Genomic DNA, 21,932 nt, shown 5'->3' with positions numbered 1-21,932 from the left:
CCAGAGGTAAATTCATGCTGAAAATCTCCTGGCATTAAGGAGCATGTCAACATTGCCAGGAGACTAAAACAAACCAAATAAACAAACAAAACAAAATAAATGAAAAAACATTTTTAAAAAAATCAATGGACAATGGTTTCATAGCAGATGGCAAAGAGAAATCTTAAGACCTATATTTTATTTGGAGCTTGTTATCTTCTGGTTTCCTTACTGGGTGTTACATGCATTCAAGTTCCATAACCTCCAGTGCAGCTTCTATAAGGCAAGCACTAAGCATTCACAATTTGCAGATAAAGAAACTATGCTTGAATTTTTTGTTCACTCCTCCAGATCTTCTCTCTACCCTCCTACCCATGACCCACACCCTGGGAAGCTGGCATTTATAAACTACATCAATGAGCTCCTTGCCTTCTAGCTTCCAAATGGGTTTAGTCAATGGGACCAGTCAGCAGGAAGATTGGAAGGTAAGAGGAACGACATCTGAATTTTTTTTTGCTTCAACTTCTTTCCTCCCAGGACTTGGATGGGCCGCAGTCTTCCTTCATAAGTGGCAGCTCCCTCTAAGCAGCTCTTTCCTATAGCTATAGCATCTCACCAAACTCTGGTAAATACTTTCTTCCCTTGCACCCAGTACTAGTCCTTATGCAGAGATAAGGACTCTGCATTAGTTAAAGCAATACTAGCTGCTGCAACAAAGTGACTACTAAATCTCAGTGACTTAAAGTGATGATATATTAATTTCTCACTCACCCAAGTCCAAAATGGAGGTTCCTGCATGGTGAGTAGCTCTTCTTCAAGTGATGAACCAAAGAAGCAGACTCCTTCTATTTCCTGGCATAGTCAACATGTGATTTTAAAGGTCATCATGTTCATGGGCACTGTGCAAGACAGAAAGAGTATGGAGGATTTAATATGGAAGGTTATGTACCATGACTTCCACTCACATTCCATCCACTGAAGCTCAACCACATGACCATCCAATTGCAAGAGAGGCCCAGAGAAGGTGTGCCCAGGAGGATACAGAAAGAGTTTGGAGAAGAGCTAGTCAGTATCTACCTTAGGAGTGGGTAAGAAAGCACACATTCAAATACAAAGCTTTCCAACTCAAAACCAAAAGCCTCCATTTCAGGGTGCATACTGTACATTTACTGTGTGCATTAAATAACAAAGCTCAGCTGTCTTAATTCAATAGGGAAAGACAGCAAGAAAAATTATAATAAAAGAAGAATAATTTTAATAATAAGAATAATTTTAATAATTTAATAAGCAAGAATAACTTTAATAATGATTCAGCCCATGATTCTGCCAAGGGAGTATAACCTCTGAAAAAAACATAAAATAGGAATCATAGACTGCTACTGCCTCAGCCTATCTCAGAGATCACTTATCCTTTATAATATAAATATCTCACTATACATGATTCTAGCATTTAAGGACACTCAATTTTTTAAAAAATTTTCTGCCACTAGAGTTTCTTTCTTTTATTTTTTTCCTTTTATTTTATCATATTATGGGGTACAAATATTGTTAGGGTTACATATATTGCCCCTGCCATTCCTACCCCCACTCCCTGCCTTACCAAAACATCAAGCGTGTTAAGGACACTCAATTTTATGTCACTCAGCCCCTACTCATTACTTATATTTAAATAACTATATAGATTTAATCATAAATGTCACCGTAACAGGATCATATGAACAAAAATATGCATTCTATGATTTACCATCCCTTTTAGAAATTCCAAGGGGAGTTTTGATAATATACCCTGTTTTCCTTATCTACTGAATTTAGAATTGTCCCCCATATAACCTACATCTTCTCCCTACTCAGACACCCCCACCTCTGTGGATTTCTTTCCACTGCGTGTGAGTTTTACTGTATCAGTACCCATCCTCTGAGAATACAGACACAGTGGGACTTTTTGCATTGCTATGTAAATCTATAGATTCGCTACTCAGTAAGTATTGACCTCTTGACTTTGCCTTTTCTCCACCTTGTAAGCATTTTCAATGATCCAGGATTTTGGAGCAAGAATGAGTCTCATGAAAGCAATCTTTTCCTAAACGAGTGGCCTGGGAACTCATGTAAAAATGGGCTGACACAAATGTTATTTCAAGATTTAAAAACAAAATATTTGAATTCTGCATCAATAAGTAAAACTCACAAGTTCTCAGTCTGCTAATTATCTCTACAGCACTCTTTTTCATTGCCGTTTTACCTGAATGTAAGAATGTTAAGGAAAGAGAATTTCAAGCACTATAAGGTTATCGTAGTTATTATTCTACTGCTCTAGTCATTCACTGGGTGTGAGACACTGGCCATAGCAGTGAAGAAGTTCCTATCCCCACCCTCATGGATCTTACCTGGGGTAGATAGACAGTTCATGCATCACCAAATAAAAAACAAGATAGTTACTGACGGCAATAAGTGGTGTAAAAGAAATCAAATTCAGGTGCTATATTAGAGAGTGCCCTGAGATAAGGAAGTGGCATGCTCTTTTAGATAGGTGGTCAGGAAAGGTCCCCTGAACAGAACCCTGAATGATGGGGAGTGGTCCAGGTGGGGAGCAAGGGAATAGTATTCTAACCTGTGCAAAGGTCTTGAGGTCAGGATGGTTTCAGAAAATTTGAGAACAGCATGAGTCTGTGGGGCTGCAATGGTGACATAGAACATGAGGTGGAATGGTGGCCAGTGGTGTTGCCATATCCTACAGAGCCTGTAGGTCAGGACACCAAGAGTTTGAATTGTGTGCTAGGGTAACAGGAAACTATGGGGATAGAGGAGTGAACCATGGAGAGCTGTGGCCTGTTCTGTTCCGTTCTAAGGATCATTCTGTCTGTTGTGTGCAGAACAGGTTTGTTGTAGGGAGAATGACAAGAGCAGAAGTAGAAAGACCCAACTAGAAGATGGGAAATGATGACTTGGACCACAAGGTAGACCAGGAGGTGGTGAAAGGGATCTGATTTAGGATGTACTTGGAAGTGGAGTTGTCAGGACCTGCTGATGCATATGGCATGGGCCATGAAAGAAGTGAAGAATCCGGATGCCTCCCAGGTTTGGAGCCTTGACAACTAGTGCAAGTGCTGGCTGCAGCTTAAGTGGGGAAAACTGGGAGAGCTATTCTGCACCAGTGGTGGAAAATCTACCACTGCCCCAGCCAGATTCTGTCAAGTAGCTCTAGTCAACAGACATTTGATGAGTACTTATGCCTACCCTCAAAGAGTCCCAGGATGCAAGGAGAAACCAATGGACAAACAGATCATCATGCCAAGAGAAAACTCAAAAGACATGCTGGAATAAATGGAGTGACAGTGTAGCCAACATTAGACTCAGGAAGGCGTTTTTGGAGGAGACACTTAGCTAAGACTTAAAGATGAATAAAAGCCAAAGAAATTAGGAAAAGCAGAAGAAACACTATTAGTGAAAGTTACAGAGCTGAACCGGGATGGTAATAAAGCACATGCATCTCACCAGGAAAGTGGAGGGTGGCCAGGAAAGGCGTTAGAGATGTTCACAGTTTTCCATGATGGCTTTCATACCATCCCATGGAGATAAAAATCTATCTTTAAGCCTAAAGAAGGAGCCATTGATGAATTTAAGAAAGGAGTGCCAGAGTCATAAACGTAGAATCACAAACTCAATGTCTGCAACATCCAGATGGTAGCAAATAGGGCATTCATTCCTTCTACCACTCATTTTGCCCTTGATCTTGGTTTCCTTGGGTTATTTTCCCTATTGCATGTCTGTCATCTCATGCTCTAGAAGGTGTGAAGACTTATTCTTTATTGAATTCCCTCCATTCTTCCACACAAGGCCAACCATGGAGAAAATCTATAGTTTTCCCTGATGTATTGTCTGGCTAGGATTTCAGCAAGTATTTGTGAAGTATCTTGAAATCTCAGTGATACAGATCCACTCCCAAACCCACCACATCTGCACACCTGCAGCCATTTAATATCAAATGAATCTTTATCTTAGAGTCAATGGCAATGACTCAGTGAGAAATCCCAGTTGCTGTCCAATTACAAAATACAGACATCAAATCAAGCACAGCCTTCAAAACTCTCCACAATGCTAGTATCTAACATTAGCTGAGTGATCATGTATTTATTCAATAACTTTTCAAACAACCCAAGGAGATATTTTATTTGACAAAGAAGGAAACTGAGGCTTGATTAATTAACTTACCAAGGGCTATACAATTAGCCAGGAGGAAAGCCAAAACTGAACTGCAGGCAATCTGACTCTTATAGTGCCTTTTCTGGGAAAACAGTCCATAGCTTTACTCAATGATCCTTAACCTTATGAAATATTCTTAAATGGAAACTTCTCTTCCATAATACTCTCCAAGTCCCACCAACCAATTTCAACTACAACCTCTTCTATAACTCTTTCCTTCCTAACTGGAGTCATTCCCAAACTGACCTCTGATGACACATGTATTCTGTACCAGATATTTGATTAATTCCACTGTGTTTATTGCCATAAAAACTAGAACTTGTCAAAAAATTGAAGACTAGTTTGTGTTAATTATCAATACTTTCGAAGAGTTAAAGGGACTCCTTTCTTTTGCTGCTTATGCAAAGAATAAGCACCCCACTCAATGCAACTACTAAGCAAAAAGATGCATATCCAGCACATATGCACTGTACATGTATGTCACATGCAACACAAGCATACATGTGAGTTTGGCCAAAACAAACAATAAAAGAATAAATTTCAGCAACTTCTGAGCCAAAGAAAATGAGAAAAAAATATATGCTTTGTTCTTTTAATTGCTGCAAAACCTGTGGGCAGCAGAATATGTGGGCATAAGATTCAACTATGTGCCTACAGTTGAGTCTTGGCTCTTCTACATGCTACTTATGTGATCCTGGGCAGGTTAATTAATCATGCCTCAGTTTCCTCATTTGCCAAAATTGTCATTTGTCTCAATTTGCCCTGTAAGGCTCTTGATCAAGAGTCAAGAAGATTCATTACACTCTTAGATTTTCATTTTGCACCTTATAAAGCACTGATTCATTTTTTTGCTCAATTTCACTTCTAATCTGTCTGTTCTACATAGTATGGAGACTAAAGTATGTGGAGTAATCTAGAGTAGGTGACAATCTGCTTCTAAAGCTGAGGTTCTTCATCCCACATCCATTGTACATTAGTTGTAGTCGTAGAATCACATAGAAGATCTAATCTACAGCTCTCTATTTACCCTGTAGAAGCTAAGTAAAACCTAGAAGAGTAAAATGCCATGACCAAGGTCACAGAGTAATTTAATGATAAACCTAGAACTAGAACTCAAAACTTCTTATTCCAGTCCAGTGCCCATTAGTAAATATTTCTGGAATGCATATTAATGTTCTGCAGCCTGTGGATCTAGAGATGAGCAAAGTACACTCTCTGCCCACAAGTATTGTAGATTTTACTGAATGTAGCAGGTGACTAATTCCATTGCTCCCTAACCTGGTTTGAGTCTGTGTCTGAGAGGGAAGGTAAATGTGTGATGAGCTTTCTCAACTTAGGCTTTTGGGGAGTTGATTTTTAGCCACTCAGTATCTGTAACCTGGAGAATGTCTAACCCTTAACCTGTACTGGTTCTCAGTGGAAATTTGCACATTCAAAGATATTTTCAATGAGCCTCACGTGAAAATGAGGATGCTTCTGAGGAGGAAAATGTCAAAAGTAGGAGCAATCAGACCAATGATGTAAACTTAAAGGCAAGATATGTATATATAGCAAGATGCCTAGAAGTGGGGGTTCCTGAGCTGATTCAATAGCTTTGTGACATCAAGGCATTAGTCTGATGTCTCTCACCTTCTCTCACTCTTTCCTTCATGATCTTAAGTTGGCCACCCTATCTTTAGGTATCAGGATTTCACATAACCACATTTAAAGGGGAGAGGCAGGAGGCAACCAAGAGGAGAGATGGAGAGCAGGTGGAGAGAGAGGGAAAGAGAGCACACCTCCCATGCATGTCTCCTTCCACAAAGGAGAAGAGAATCTGCCCTAGATATCTACAAGACATCTCCTTGCAGCCAATGAATAGAAGTGGGTCACGTGACTGTCTTCCTGGGCAGGAGGCTGGATGAGCATGTATCTGGCTCTTTCAATCTATATAATTAGAGGCAGAGAAAGGACAACTGACTTTGGGATGGCTATAGCTAGACAAACGAAAGTGTCTGCCTCACTCAAACTGTGTAAGTTTATTCAAGGAACACATTATCCTCCCTGGGAATCATAAACAGTTCTACTTGCACAGTCAACATTCAGAAGTTAGCAAATCTCTGCTCCTTGGGCCTAACACCACTTCTTGAACCAAGCTGGAAGGGGAAAAGCAAGAAGCCAGTCAGATTTCAGGGACACCTGCCATTCATCCACACATCACACTTCGCCAGATTTCACCCTCCATGCCCAGGTCCTCAGTGGCCTGTGGTAATGTATAGGGTCATGGAATTCTGCCAGAATTTCATGAATCACTGATAACCAGAATTCTAACCCCAAGCGGATGTCTCATTCAGCCATCAATCAGGGCTCGGAACCTCAATCCACACCCCCTTGAAGGTAGCAAGAAAATTTCAAACTCCAACCCAGTATGTCAATGAAACTGATTCCCAGTAAATTTTCAGTTGCCATGTAGCCTCCCAGGATAGCTGTGATTAGAGAACTAGAATCTCAAAGCCAACTTGGCGTCCACCCATAGCCATGGCTGACTCTGTCCCCTTCTCCCTCAGCTCCTCCCTTGGGACTATTCCAAGAGTCTGCGCTGTGAGACTCATCTTCCCCTGTGTGAGTAATCACTCCTGCAAGGGGCGAGTCAGAAATGCCCTGACAGGAAAGGCTGGCGACCGGCCAGAGGAACCTTTCGCTTTTTCCTCTTGCTCTCCTCTGCTTTCCTTTTCCTCCTCAAGGGAGAATCTGAAGGTAGATGTTCAGTTTAGTCACCCAGGGTAAGCGTTTTGACTTGTCGACAGTGAACACTGCTCCATGCTAACTTTCCGTGACTGACATGCAAGCGTGTTATTTCGACATCACTCTCTGACACCCGGCTCCAGAAACCTCGAGGCAGCAATACATGTGTCAGTGTTCTTACTGCCTGGACAAGGCACTCTGCTGCAGTGAAAGTCAACACCTCTGGACACATTCCGACTGAGCAGACTCGAGGCCTTTCCGCTTTCCAGCTCTGGGATATTGGCCACTGGTTCTCCTCTGTAAAATGGGGATAATAATGCCTACTTTACTGGGTTTTTCTGATCAAAAAAAACATCATGCAGGTAAAGAGTTTACACCTAATGGTGCCTGGCACAGACTAAGTGATTTTAAAGACACATATACAGAGGTGTGCATGTACATATGAGTGTGTGTGTGTGTGTGTGTGTGTGTGTGTGTGTGTGTACGCTCATTCGTTCATATATACATTCAGCAATTATCTCCTGCCTACTAAATGCCTGGTCTTAAAATAGGGGATGGATTTGTAAACATTGAAAAAAAGCTGTCACTGTCCCCTTTGTGCTCTAGAGTGGGAGATAGACAATAAATAAATAAGCATGCACTGTGGCAGGGGTGCAGACGGGTGAGGAACAATAGAGCGTGTCAAGGACGAAATGAGAGCTGGAGGGGCCAAGGTGCCAATTTAGACAGGTGGTCAGCGGAGGTCTCTGAGACGGGGGTGTTTGAGTGGACACCTGACAAAAACGGGGAGGGAGCCGTATGGGTGTCTCTGGAGGAACCTTCAGGACAGAGGATAGCAACTTCAAAGCATGAAGAGAGAAGAGCTCCCTGGCCTGCTGAGGACAAGAAGGAGGCCGAGTGATGAGACCAGAGAGAGAAGAGGCCAGGGAGAGAAGGCCAGAGGGTCAGTTGAGGGAAACTCACACGGGACTTTGTGGGCCAGATTAAGGAATTGGAGTTTTCTTCTTAGGAGCACGGGAAGCTATTGGATATGTGTGAGTGGAGGAGAGTCGTGCTCTGCATTGTGTTTTTAAGGACTCTCTCTGGCTACTTGTGGAGAAGAGACTAGAGGGAAGGGGACGAGTCAGGAAGCTCTAGTGACAATCCAGCAGAGAAGCCGTGGTTGCTGGGTCTAGTGGGGTCATAAAAGGAGTGGAGAGAGGGTGTTGATTAGGATAAATTCTGAGGACAGAGCTGGCTGTCATTGCTCTTAGCGTAAGTGCGGCTGTGAAAGAAAAGAGTCAAGGCTGACAGTAAGAGTTCTGACCAAAGACACTTCTAGAATAAAATTACTATATACTGAGTTTGGGAAGGCTATAGGAGAAATAGATTGAGAGGAGGCAGAACCAGGAGTTCATTCATTCAGTAAATATGTTAGGGAGGCTTTTTCTTGAACCAGGCATCATGCTTAGGACTGTTGACTTGGAACACACTGATGACTAGACAGAAACGAGCTCTGCACTTATGAAACTCAAGTAGCACAAATTGGCAACACTTATTGAGTCCTTGCAAGGAGTTGGGCACCATGCTAAGTATTTTTCATTTAATGAAGCTTACTGTCTGGTTGGAGAGACAGCCATTAAACAAATAATTACTCAAATATTTATTTAATTATATGAGTGGAAAAGAACAGAGCATATAATTTGGGAGAATTGCTCCCCGGGCTTCTTAGTTAAGGAAAAACTGGGCTGGAGTGGAGGATAGGTATTTGTGAGCATCTGGCCACTATGGAAAGACTTCCTGTCATACTCAGATTTGAGACCACTTGTCATTTTGCAGTCAGGTTACCTGCTCACTTATCCCTGGGAGGGGGAGGAAACGACCTTCGGCCTGAGCCCAAGACCCACTCTGGATCCTCTGCTCAGGTAATTTCCTGGCGTGGCAGACTATCCACTCTCCTTTCTGCCTACTTATTGCAATTGGGCCAGTCCAGTGAGAAACAGTTGGACTCTGGACAACAATGACTTCTCCCTCTGACCACCACACTTCTATACGAACCCCATTCCTAGGCTCCAACATACCTCTCCTGCTCCACATGCGTGTGTCCTATTGAGCATCTGATCATGTCTTGCCTTATAGGATTCTGAAATTTAAACCTACATATTTGTTTATTTCCCAAAAAGACCCTCAGAGACAGGGACAATGCCTTGTTCTGCTTTTGTATCCCTAATAGACATATCACGATGCAAACTGCTCAGGACCAAAATGATTCGAGAGACTGTGAACTAAAGACTTTGACATCATTTAAGGGAGGATGTTTGGACAGAAAATCACCTTGTGAATGCTCAGAGTTCATCTTGGCTCGAGCTAACCAATGTGCCCTTGAGTCTGAGTGATATACTAGAGAGTTGGTTTATTAATTTCCAAGGGGGAGGAAAAAAAGAGACCAAAATGTTCACGTTGGCATGGCCTGAGCTGGTGAGTTTGTTCCCTAGAGCCAAGTCACAGGCGAGCCAAGTCATGATTGGAAACCATTTTATTTTATTTTCTTGCTATGAGAAGTCATTTTTGTGAGAACCAGAAAATAATTGAGTGCCTTACAAAATAGTATAGCTTTTGTGAGAGGAGTCATGGCAGCATAAATTGCCATTTATAAGTAATGGAGTTATTTCTCCAACCCCAGCAACCTTTGACATTGCCCATGTATTCTACAGCATCCAGATCTCTCCCTAGCTGGAGCTGTTATGCCACCCATTAGAGCTTATCAGATTAGCCTCTTTAGGCTGAAAAAGATGAAATGATGTTGAACACACACAGGGCGCTTACTGCCCTGGGCATGGCCCAAAGGAGCTAATTTAGGTTTCCCTTTTCTTTTTCTTGTATTTTAGGAGGAAATTGACCACTATGTTGATTTATAGTCAAGAAAGAGAAACTGAGGGCCTGAGTGTTCTAGAAACAATCTTTATCTGTAGCTCCAGAGAGCTAGTTTCAGAGACTAGTGGAAATACCTTAGAATCAGCATCATCAAGAAACATTAGCATTTAGAAACCACGATTTTAGATATTGCCACAAGAAAGCAAAGAGTCAACCCAAAAAGTATGCATTGAGTGTCTAGAACTATTCAAAAATAAATCAATCTTTTCTTTCTGCATAGTCTTTAGAATTGATAAATTTTGGGAAAATGTAGTAAGGAAAGAAACCTTACATTTGGGGGTCAGCTTTTGTGCTTAGGCACTTACATGTGTTAACACTTGTGCTCTTTGCAACGACTGTGTGCTGCGAGCTTCATGCTACAGGTGAAGAAACTGAAGCTCAATAGAGTGTGTTGCTAATGTCAACAAGTTCTGAGGTGAGTATTCCAGGTGCCTGCTTTCTTATAAAGCACCATGTAGTAACAGGTATGAACTCTCATTCTTGGTCATAGGGTTCAGGTTAGGTTAATTCTAGAGAATAGGCACTTTGAGCAGTTAGCACACCCTGCCTGTTTTGATAGGGCTGTCTGTGAACGTGGGAGACAATTACAAACTCATTGATCTTGCCATTCATCGTGAGACTTGAACCTAGTCGCTTAACCTCTCCAAGTTTCAGTGTCTCTGCCAGTGGAAGTGGAGCTTATGGTAACAACTCTCTGGGGATATTATAAGGTTCAAATAAGATCATATGTGTGTTAGCTTTCATAGCGGCATTTATCAGAGCTGGAGGTGAAGGGCACAGGTTCTGTAGCCAGACTGCCTGGATTCACATCTCAAAGCTTCCATTCACTGGCTGGGGAGCTATGGGAAGTTATTTAACTGCTCTGTGCTGTAGTGTTATTATCTATAAAATGAGGAATAATAATACCATTACCGACTCAGAGATTGTCAGAATAAGCGAATTAACATATAAAATGCTTAGTTCAGACCATGGTTTGATATTAATAAGGACTTAATAAATGTCAACTAATATTTATTGAGGGCATATTTACTATTTTATATGTTGAGGGTATGCTAGTCTTTATTGAGAGCCCTGTATCAGGCTATATTCCCATTTATGTTCTTTTCATATTTACCAACATCTTTGAGATAGGTACCATTAGTTTCCCCATTTTATAGATGACAAAACTGAGTCAAAATAGCTCAGCCCGGGTCTTAAAGCTAGCAAATGGTGGAGCTGGATCTGAACTTAGGCAGGCTTCAGAACTGACAAACGCTATGCAATATTGCTTTCCAGTGCAGTCCACACCCTTGGTGTGATAATAATTCTTGTTGCATGGTCCTGCCTCCCTTCTGGCTGTAGGCTTCTGACAGGGTGAAAATGAGCCATATTGTACCCTCCGACTTCTGTAGGGAGTCCTGCTCGTGTTAGAAGATAAGTTCAGCAGAACTAGAAAGACAGGGAGGAAAGATATGACTCCCGTGCTTTGGCAGACGTTTTTAAAATTCGGGAAATCCAGGCAGCACTTGACCAGTCCTGGGCCTGGGGGTGCACATTTGCTTAAGCACGCGCTCTGTTAAGAACGTTTCCATGGAGCTCTGCTAAAGGAGTGTTGTGAGATGGTTGACACTCTGCTGCTAAAGGCTAGTAATAAATTCTACTGGCTCTAAAAGCAAGCCTATAATCCACAGGAATGAGACTCCAGTGTAAGAATGGTGACACTTTGATGTCTAGGAGGGTGATCTTAGACTCAGGACAGGTTATGTGGGAAAGGGACCTTACAGCCTTAACGGTCATAGAGTCCAGCTCACCACGGAGAAAGCAACACCCAGAGAGATGCCAGGATGACACGGTGGTCAACCAAATGCTCATCTTTGTCCTGGGCCTCCAACTCCAGGCTGCTGCCTCTCAGGAAAGGTCGTTTCTCACACTGCTTTTTCAAATCAAGGCATCTTTGCTGCCTCCATAAAAAAAACTGGCCCTACCACCATCTCATCTACTTTTACAGTCTGATGTCCCCATTTCAGAGATTTCTTTGAAACAGAGCCAGGACTTCCAGTAAGCATACATAACAGAACAGTGATTTCAGAGAGTGGGGACTGGTGGAAACAAAACCCAGACATGTAAAATTTGACACCTCGATCAACATAAGTACCCACATTCCCTCCCAGCTCCCACTCCCTGCCTCACCCCGTCTTCCACATGCCCGTAATTTTATTCCGAGGGAAACCACAACCAGCACTTACCACCAGGAGCCAAGTTCCCTGGCAGCAGCCTTGCCTTTAAAACGGAGACATGAACTAAGTTGTCAAGACCTATGGGCTTTCTAACACATTAAAAAGGTCCCCCAAACCATGTTATACAAAGTATATTATTATCTTTTTTCTTTTAAGAGATTTCTTAATTGGTTCCATGCAAAAGGCTTGCAGGTAATGAGTTTTAAATAAATAATAATGTTCCACCACCCTGACTGGCCAAGAAAGTAAATGCCTTTTGCCTTGATTTTGGTGAGCATGGGGATGGGGAAAAGGCCTGTGTGAAAATGTTGGCCTCACTATAAAAAGGCAAGACCTCAATTTCTGGACTCAGATGTAATCAACCCCAGTAGTTTCAATAATTACATGGCAAGTATTGTGCTAGGTATTGGTGAGATGGAGATGACAGACTATATGGCTGAGTGCTTAGAATAATTAAGTTTAATTAATAATTAACAAACAAGTTAATTAATAGTAAATAAGTTTATTTGGGCTTTAGTTGTTTTGAACTGCTCAAAATTCCAAGAATATAGAATGCCCCCCTGGGCCTGGAGGGCTTTCCATTGCAGACCTCTGGTCTAAAATGCCTGTCCTTCCTTCTTGTCCTGAAGGTAATTGTTAGGGCTCTTCCTAAGGTTTCTGATTATCTTTCTTCCAGATATCTCCCTATGCTTTTGAATTTAGTTGTAGCCATGGGGTTGATCTGGCGAATGAAATGTGAGTGGACACAATATTTGTCTCTTCGGGCAGAAACTGAAAGCCAGTGCTTATTTTTGTTTCACTCTCTTTATTCTTGTTGTCACTTTCCAGATGATGGAGGATCCATCATTTTGGGTCTTGGAATGAAGAAACATAAAATAAAGCTCTCAACTAACCCATCATAGACATAGAGTGAGAGAGAAATAAATCTTACTATAATAAAAATCTTCCAAGATTTGGGAGCTTTTTGTTACACAGCATAACATAACCTAGGCTGACTGAGACATACCTCATCTACCCACTTCCATTTACCTGGCTAACTCTAATTATCCTTCAGATCTCTGTTTCATGGTTACTTCACAAAAGAAGACTTTACTGTCTATTCTTTATCCTAATTTTCTCTGATGACACCAAGTTTATTTCCATACTCTCCAAAGCCAACCCAACGTAACACCTATTATGTTATTAAGGTTGTCAGTCCATTTATTTACAGCCCATGTTAGGCTATTAACTCCTTGACAGAAGATGTTAAACCTCAGACATCATTTTATCTTTAGGACATCATTTTATCTTTAGGACATCATATAGTGCAGTACCTAATATAAGGTGCTGTGGTTTGAATGTATGTGTCCTTCCAAAATTCATGTTGAAACTTAATCTCCAATGCAACAGTATCAAGAAGTGAGCCCTTTAGGACTACAATCTCCAACCCCTGGGCCATGGACTGGCACTGGTCCATGGCCTGTTAGGAACCAGGCCACACTGCAGGAACTGAGCAAACAAAGCTTCATCTGTATTTACAGCCACTCCCCATCACTCACGTCACCACCTGAATTCTACCTCCTGTCAGATCAGTCACTGTCTCCCATCACACCCAAATGAGACCATTTAGTTGCAAGAAAACCAGCTCAGGAGTCCCACTGATTCTGCATTATGGTGAGTTATATAATTATTACTTTATATATTACAATGAAATGATAACAGAAATAAAATGCACAATAAATGTAATGTGCTTGAATCATCCCCAAACCATCCCCCCAGCCCTGGTCCATGGGAAACTTATCTTCCATGAAATCAGTCCCTGGTACCAAAAAGGTTGGAGACCGTTGCTTTAGAACATGATTAGGCCATGAGGGCTCTGCCCTCGTAGGTGAGATTAGCAACCTCATAAAAAGGAGGGAGGGAACTGGCTAGGCCCTTCTGTTCTTCCATCTCTTCTGTCATGTGTGGATACAGAATTCATCTTTTTCTATCTCCTTCTGCCTAAGGAAGACACAGCAAGAAGGCTCCATCTTGGAAATGGGAGTAGCTTTCACTAGACATGGAGTCTAGATTTCCCAGACCCTATAAATGTAAGCAATAAATTTAAACTGTTTATAAATTACCCAGTCTCAAGTATTTTGTTATAGCAGCACAAATGACTAAGACAGAAATAGCAATCAAGATGTATAGTAGTACTATAACAAATATCTGAAAATGTGGAAGTGTCTTTGAAACTGGGTAATGGGTAGAGTCTAGAAGAGTTTGGAAGTACATACTAGAAAAAGCCTAGATTGCTGTGAATAAAGTGTTGACGGTGACATGATTCTGATGAGAACTCAGAAGAATGGAGCTAGAGAGAGAGCCTAATTCTCCTTAGAGATTATCTAAGTGGTTGTGAACAGAATATTGGTAGAAATATAGAAAGTAAAAGGAATTCTGATTAGTTCTTAGAAGAAAATGAGAAACAATGCATTGGAAACTGTAAAGTAGAAAACAACTTAGCTGAATTGTGCTCCTGTTTTAATGCTTGGTGGAAGGCAGAATTTGCAGGCAATGTACTAGGATATTTGGCAGAAGAAATATCTAAGCAACGTGTTGAGAGTGTTGCGTGGCGTCTCTTGACTGCTTATAGAAAGACCTGAGAAGAGAGAAATAAATTAAATACAGAATTTTAATCAAAAGGGAAGTAGAACTGAAAAAGTTAGAAAATACTCAACCTGGCCATGTAAAAAATGAAAAGGTAGCATGTTCTGGAGAGAATACCAAGGGTGTGGCCAAGTGACACTTTCATAAGAAGATTAATATGGATATAATAAGCCAGATGCTATTCATCAAGACAATGGAAGAATGACCCCAAAGGCATTTTGGAGATGTTCTAGGCTGCCGCTCCCATCACAGCCCCAGAGTGCCAGGGCCTTGAGGGCAGAACAGTTTCAAGAGAGGATCTCAGGGCACCTGTGGAACCTTGGGGTTAGCTCAAGGTGGCCTCAAGTTCCTGCTCCACTCATTCTGCTGCAGCACTCATTAGCTATCCCACCTATAGCTCAAGCAGGCCCAGATGTGGCTCAGATGGCTGATCCACAGGGCACATGGGGTAAGCCTTGGCAGTGTCCATGTCAAGCTCACAATGCAGACACTCAGAGTGCACAGGCTGTGAAGGCATGGTGACCTCCACCTAGCATTTAAAAAAATGTCTCAGTCAGCCTCTGGACCCAAGCAGAGAATGGCCACAGAGGCGGGGCTGCCATAGAGAATCTCTACTAGGACAATGCCTAACAGATCTGTAGAGTCAGGGCCAACTCAGAGAGCCCCCGCTAGGGTAATGCTTAGTGGAGCCATGAAGGCAGCTTTGCCCCTGAGACCCTCAACCTACAGAGCCACCAGCATGTAACACCAGCCTGGAAGAACCACAGGCATGTGACTCCAACCTCTGAGAAATGCAATGCCAATGGAAAAACACCCAAACTTGGTGAAATAATTTAAAGAGGTTTATTCTGAGCTGAATATGTGTAACCATGGCCCGGAGAGCCAAGCCCAAGAAACCTTGAGTAAATGGTTGGGTGACAATTTGGTTTTATACATTTCAGAGAGAAAGGAATTACATGTAAAGTCATAAATTAATACATGAAAGGTGTAAATTGGTTCAGTATGAAAAGACATGACATCTCAAAGCAAGGAATTACAGGTCATAGGTGGGTTCAAAGATTCTTTGACATGTAATTGTTTATAGACATGAAATTTTGTCTAAAGGCTCGACATGTTTTAAGATAAGGAAGCCTGTTAATCAGAGACAAGCCACCAGACATGTACCAAACATATATCTAGACTCAAGAGATCTCTTAAGTAAACAGAGGACCTACAGGTATGGTTTAAGCTTTGCCTTGCATAGCCTTAGGCCTGTTAATGAGTTACAGAGGACATCTGCAAGGAGGGAAGTGGGCATGAGGAGGCATATCTGACCTCACTTCTCATGGCCAGAAGCTCAGCTTTAGGGTATTTCTGGGGTCCCCTTGGCCAAGAGGGGGTCCATTCAGTTGGCTAAGAGCTTAAGATTTTTATTTAGTTCATAGCAACATGGGTTGCACCTAACAAAGCCATGCAGATAGGGCTGCCTGGACTCTTGAGGGTCCAATCCCTGCCCCAGTGTATTCAGAAAGCAGGGCATAGAGTCAAAGAAAAATTATTTTCAATGCTTAAGATTTTAATGTGTTTGCCTTGTTAGGTTTTGGACCTACATGGAATCTACTACCGCTTTCGTCTTTCCTATTTCTCCCTTTCAGAATGAAAATGTCTACCCTGTTCCTGTCCTTTCTTTGCATTGGAAGCACATAACAAAAATGCATGTTCATTTTATCCCAGTAGCCCCCAAAGTCTTAACTCTTTCCAGCATCAACTTTAAAGTCTAAGTCCAAACTCTTCTCTAGGTATAATATAAATCAGATATGAATGAAACTCAAGGTATGATTCATCCTGAACAAAAGTCCTTTTCAGCTGTGAGTCTGTGAAATCAAACAAGATATGTAGACAGCTATCTGCCCATATATATCACTATATCTAAAGCTGTTGAATTCATTCTCTAACCACTTCTATCAAGTACTGTGCTAAAACTGCTTCACTAATGCTTATTAAAAGCTCTACACAAACACACACACACACTCTCACACACATATATTTACTTATACTTATTTTCACATATACCCAGGATATATATAATTCTAAAATAGAGATGTATATGCTTTTAATATTTTAGAACTTTAAGGAAAGAATGGTAATTGACCTTAAGAAATCTACTCCTGGCCTTAATTTAACTTATAAATTTGGCTGCTCAAAAAGATTATAGGCTTTAGAGTCAAACAAGTCTGTATTCAAATCCCTGATCCACCATTTTTCAGTTATGTAATCTTGAGTAAATTACTAAATCTTTTCAGGCTTTTCCTTATCTATAAAAATGGATAAAATATGTGTATCTCCTACAGTTATTCCTAGAGGTTAAAGAACATGATGTGTGTAATGTGTGACATGCACATTATCTGGAACACAGAGACAGTCAATGAATGACAGAGATTATTAACATTGTTATTATGATGGTAATAATGTGCTTTGCAGATTTAATTCTCTTGCTTCTAGATAAAAGGTACCTAAGGGCATGGATCTTGTCTTATTCATCTTTGTTTTAGTTCCTCAGTTACTAAACAGTACTTGTATGATGCATGTTAAATGAATAGATAAATGAATGATACACTTGGAGTAAAATATATATATATACACACACACTTTATATATATATATATATATATATATATATATATATATATATATATAGTTGTCCTAGATACCTTTGACTATTCCAATTCTACTATGCTATGAAGAATTAAGACTTATACTATAAAGGTATGAATCACTAGGTATTATCCCCTGCTATAGTCATCTATCTATTTATACAAGGGTACAATGTGCAATGCCTAACAGCCAAAGCTGTGATCTTGAGTGATGAAATTAGAGACATTAATGAAGAAATACCATGAGCAATATATCACCTTACACATAGTGAGTACTCTATAAACATCGATCAAATCAAACTGTATTAGACTGGACAGGAATAGTCAATTGAATTGAATTGAATTGAATTGAATTGAATTGAATTGAATTGAATTGAATTGAATTGATCAAATCAAATGGAATTGAATCCAATCAAGTTCAGTTCAATTAAAATGATTTCATAAATCTGATATAATATGAGTTCCTTAAGGGCAGGGACTTTGTTTTATTTTCAGCTATCTCCTTAGTACCTAGCACAGAGTGGACGTTAAAAAGATACGAATGGATGAATGAATGAATTGGCAATCAGATAGGTAGTCACTCTGTCAACATGACATCTAGATATCCTGTGAAGGGACCTCCCCAAGAAGAGATCAAGGGATTCAGAAAGCCTCTCTAAGAAAAAGATTCATTCTGTTAACCCATGAGAGAAAGACAAGATATAGCCTGAACTTAGAGTTTGTACACTATCTGCATGGATGAACATGAAGAAAGATTCAGATGGAGAAAAAAGGTTGGTTTACTATTCCATGATCATTGTCTTCTTTGGAACAATTAGGAAACAATAAAGCTGCTGTTAAGACTCCTGGGCTTTGTAGTTGTCACATAACAAAATAATTCCCCATTTTTGGAAGGTATGAGACTTGATAATAACCACAGTTGTTCAACATGTAGAAGTTTTGCCAAGGGAAGAAACTAAACTCCAAGGAAATCCTAATTCCCACCCTGATCAGCTCTCCCAGGGCCAGCCTACCTTGTTTGACTTTCCAAGGCTGTCTCAGTGGGTGGCAGCATGCTTATACCACAGTTGGACACCAATGCCAATGGCAGGTGAGTGGTTGGGATCTGTGAGCTTCTCCAATGCAGGAAAGGAAAATGCTGATTCTCACTTCAGCCAGGAGCAGCAGTCTCTAACTCACCCAAATTGTTAGGGAGAACCTAAGTACTATTTTTTTTTCAGTGCAGAACCAAACCTCAAGACCATCATGGATGAGTTACAGACTCATAGAAACTTAGGCCTAAAGGGAATATAAGACACCATCTAACTGAGTACCTTCACTATAGAGATGTGGGAGAGGAAGCCCAGCACAGCGAAGGGACTTACCTGAAGCCACACAGCTAGTCAATGTAGAACCAGAGACATGACTCATGTCTCCCCACCACCAGGCCAGAGGCTCTCCAGGTCCACAACCCAGAGAGCTTCATGATGACCCTTACCACTGCCCAGTGTAGGCCACGAAAGGGGGAGAGTATCTGGGCAATTGGATAATGAATTAACTCTTGATTCAGAGAAATACCTTCACTGGGACTGGAATGTTCACAATTCCCTCCTTAATTTAGGAATTGGAAAGCACAATCTATATCGAAGACCGTTTTCTCTGACTAGGTGCAAAAACAGAGTCAGGAGTTAGAGAAATTGTAGAGCTCAAATGTGACACCCTTGGTTTTCCAAATAAGGACCTCCTTTACCCACCAAACTTCTCCTTGATATACTCTATCAAATCTTGGTCTTAGATTCTTCATTCTTAATAAGGTGTTAATAGCTGGCAGAAAAATAGCCACTTTTAGAAGCTTTTGGGGTCAAAGTGATGAAGTAGTGATTATTGACCTGTCACATTGGGAACACCAGAGCCAGAGAGAAGACACAGAGTCTGAAAAGAAGAGCTGCCCCCACAACAAAGAATTATCTGGCCCAAAATGTCAGTAATGCAGAGGTTGAGAAACCTGGCTCTGAGTTGAAGCAAGTTGCATAAACTCCTAGCATGAATCATCAGGTGAGCACCTTGAGAGCAACCCACCATCTACATAACTTTGCACTTCTGCCTTTTTCCAGAAAGGGAAGGGTATGACCGGACCATGCTTACAACCAATCTCAGCCTCCCATCAGCACATTATTAGCACTAATAGCATCCCGGCCCCCGTTTGTTTGCATGGTGCCTGCTAAGTGCTCTCTCCCCAGATGTCTCTGATCCTCACAATAGTCCTGGGAGCAGGTGGCTGTGTTATTCTTCATGCCCTGCGGACCAGGAAACCAAGAGGAAGGCACTTTACTGAGGTTTTACAGAAAGAGGAAGCATCAGATTTCCAAGCCAGATCAGTCCTAACTCCAGAAACTAAGCCCTTCTCATTACCTCACAGTTGAGACAGGAGTGTGGGTTCTGAAATACTGAATTTTAAAGAAAATGTTCAAGGGCGGAGCAGCAGTAGTGGTGGCATCCAGTGCTGTTTGTGCAGAGTAGTCATGTTGAGGCCACATGGCAAGACTAGACGTTTCTACCTAAGCGAGGTGTGCTAAGTAGAATACTGACTCCCCTGGTAGATGTCCATGTCTTAACCCCTGACGCCTATCAACATGTCACCTCCCAAGGCAAAAGAGACTTTGCAGAGGTGATTAATTTAAAGATTTTGAGATGAGAGGATTATCCTGGATCATTCAGGTGGGCCCAGGGTAATCACAAGGGTCCATTGAAGAGGGAGGCAGGAGAGTAAAGTCAAAGAAGGAGACGTGAGGATGGAAGCAGAGTTCATCATGGTGTGGACCAGAGGCCAGGGAACACAGGCAGCCTCTGGAAGCTGGGAGAGAAAAAAAGATTCTCTCCCACAGCCTCAGAAAGGGCACAGCCCTGCAGACAGATTGATTTTAGCTCAGTGAAACTGATTTCCAACTTCTGACCTCCAGAACTACAAAGATGATAAATTTGTGTTGTTTTAAGCCACTCAGTGTGTAATAATTTGTTATGGCAGCAATAGGAAACTAATATACTAGGGTTGTTAAATAGCATACAGGACACCCAGTCAGACTCGAATTTAGGGTAAATGTGAAATGATTTTTTAGTATAAGTACATTCCATGCAATGTCTGTGTGTCCTGTATTTTCATTTGGTAACACCGGCAGCTCTAAGCACCTTCCCTGTCCCCACCCAGCCCCTGAGTCCCCGCAGCCCCTTCCCTCTCTGCTCAGTCAGAGCGGTATCTTTACACCTGCTACTCCAGGGTTAGTCTATGACTCAACAGAGTGAAATTGTTAAGGCCTCAGATAAACAGCTCTGGGGGAAAGTTATTATTCTATATCATTGCCTATCAATTATTTATAGTTTATAATGCAATGCCATTTGTAATGGGTAATATGTTTTTCTATTGTGTCGTAATATCATCTAACTCATCAGAACAACCATTGGGGAGACGGATTGGCTTGGTGCAAATAGCAGTGCCTTTTTTTTAACAAGCTGTATGCATTTTTGAACCGAGAAATCACTGCTGTTGTAGATAAGAGAGAACTCTTTCATTGAATTCAAAGAGAAGGATAGAATACATCTTTTCTGACAAATTGATTTCCTAAGAAGCAGGGCAGGAACTAGAGCAAGGCCACTATGGTTAGAGTACAAAATGTAGGGAGGCTCGAAAAGTTAAATGCTGACCTGCACTTGAGGAATTTAAGGAGAATGAGCGCTTCCTTAAATTTCGTATCCTAGGCGACTCACTTGACTTGTCCTAGCCTTGACCTGCTAAGAAAACTCACATCAAGCCATCAAGAAAAGCCAGAGCTAATCTGGCCTCTTTACATGGCCTATGGGAAACTGAGGCATAGAAAGACATGGAGAGACCAAATCCGCTTAGCTGAGTGCCTGCAGTGGACCTTATGATTGCTACCCCAGCATATGTTGCATCAGTTACTACCCGACTGAGTAGCAACCAGGGGCCTGGAGGTTTGCACCTCTCTTCCAGCTCTTGGACCAGGCCCTGCCTTGACTAGATTAAGCAAATGGGCATAATTCCATATCCCTGGTTTCAGTGACTGGGCACTTAACTCAGGCCTTAGTCAGTCAATAGATGGTGCGTCCCTGGCCACGGTAGTTAGCTCCACGGCACACAGACGGGACAGAATGAAGCTCATGACTTTTGATCCATGGATGTAGAAAATGATGTCTCTTTCCTTCAGAAGGTATGAAACACAAATGGAGAGGCTGCAACAGCTGCAGTCATTTTATTACCACGAGGAAAACGAGAATGAAGCAATCGCATATAGAAGGGCAAAGGTAAGAAAATCATAAAAGGAAACCAGAATCTTCATCAACTCTCATCTAAAGGACCCATTCCCTCTGAACTACTGTTATATGCATCAATAAATCCAGATTAATATTTAATCCAGTTTGAATTAGAATATTCTGTTACCTGCATGTGGCTACCGAACATCTGAAATGTGGCTAATGTGACTGAGAAACTGGACTTTTAAAGTTTTTTAATCCCAATTAATTTTAATTCTAATTAATTTAAATTTACATGAGTAGTGGCCACCGCATTGGACAGTGTAGCCCTACCAGCTTTATTTCTTTCATCTCAGTTGTTGCCTCCTCCAGAAACCTTGGGATCCTATCTTTCCTC

This window comes from Microcebus murinus, chromosome 7 (genome assembly GCF_040939455.1).
Source record: "Microcebus murinus isolate Inina chromosome 7, M.murinus_Inina_mat1.0, whole genome shotgun sequence".
Classification (NCBI taxonomy): Eukaryota; Metazoa; Chordata; class Mammalia; order Primates; family Cheirogaleidae; genus Microcebus; species Microcebus murinus.
Note: the sequence above shows the minus strand (reverse complement) of the source record.